Source organism: Otolemur garnettii, unplaced genomic scaffold, assembly GCF_000181295.1.
Source record: "Otolemur garnettii isolate 467f Iridium unplaced genomic scaffold, OtoGar3 scaffold00195, whole genome shotgun sequence".
Taxonomy (NCBI): Eukaryota; Metazoa; Chordata; class Mammalia; order Primates; family Galagidae; genus Otolemur; species Otolemur garnettii.
Window position 1 is genome coordinate 2,430,509 of NW_003852590.1, and position 822 is coordinate 2,431,330.

At 40.0% G+C, this 822-nt stretch overlaps 1 protein-coding gene across 1 annotated transcript in view; it reads left to right on the forward strand.

Annotated features, from left to right (window-relative positions):
- PMS1 (PMS1 homolog 1, mismatch repair system component) overlaps positions 1 to 822 on the forward strand; it is a 95,776-nt gene that overhangs the window by 7,026 nt on the left and 87,928 nt on the right. The gene's annotated exons all lie outside the window — the stretch shown is intronic.

Here is an 822-nt window from a genome sequence, read left to right on the forward strand (position 1 = left end):
GAGAGAAGAATTGATGGATTTAGGAATTGATCAGATTTGGGTCAGGGTAAATGGCTTACTGTGATAGGAATTTTGTGGTATATGTACCAAGGGGTACTATTCAGCTATATAACGATGGAGACTTTACATGTTTTATGTTTACCTGGATGGAGTTGAAACAACTTCTTAGTAAAGTATCTCAAGAATAGAAAAATAAATTTCCTGGTGGCGCCCGTCACTTGGTGGGTAGGGCTCTGGCCACATATACTGAGGCTGGCAGCTTCAAACCTGGCCCAGACCTGCTAAAACAACAATGACAACTGCAACAAAAAAAAAATGGCCAGGCATAGTGGCAGGTGCCTATAGTCCCAGCTACTTAGGAGGCTGAGGTAAGAGAATCAAGCCCAAGAGTTGGAAGTTGCTGTGATACCACGTTACTCTACCCAGGGTGACAGCTTGAGACTCTGTCTCAAAAAAGAAAGAAAAATATCCAGTGTACTTAATACTAATATAAAACCAATATATAAGCAATTATGTGCTTATATGAACAATAAAACAGAAATATAGTCTAGTACAGTGGGAGGAGGGAGGACCTAATGGGCACTATGGGCGGGTGTATAGCACCACCCCTTAGGTGAGGGGTTCTTTTACAACTGGAACTTTACCCTGGAAATGAGAACAATGTAATCTAAAAATGTGTACCCTCATATTAATTTTAAATTTAAAAAACAGTGGTGCCTACATCATTAAAAAAAAAAAAAAAGGAATATCATGGGGTTGAGGGAGCTGAATGTTCTCAACCTTCCTAATGCCATGACCCTTTAATACAGTTCCTCGTGTCGT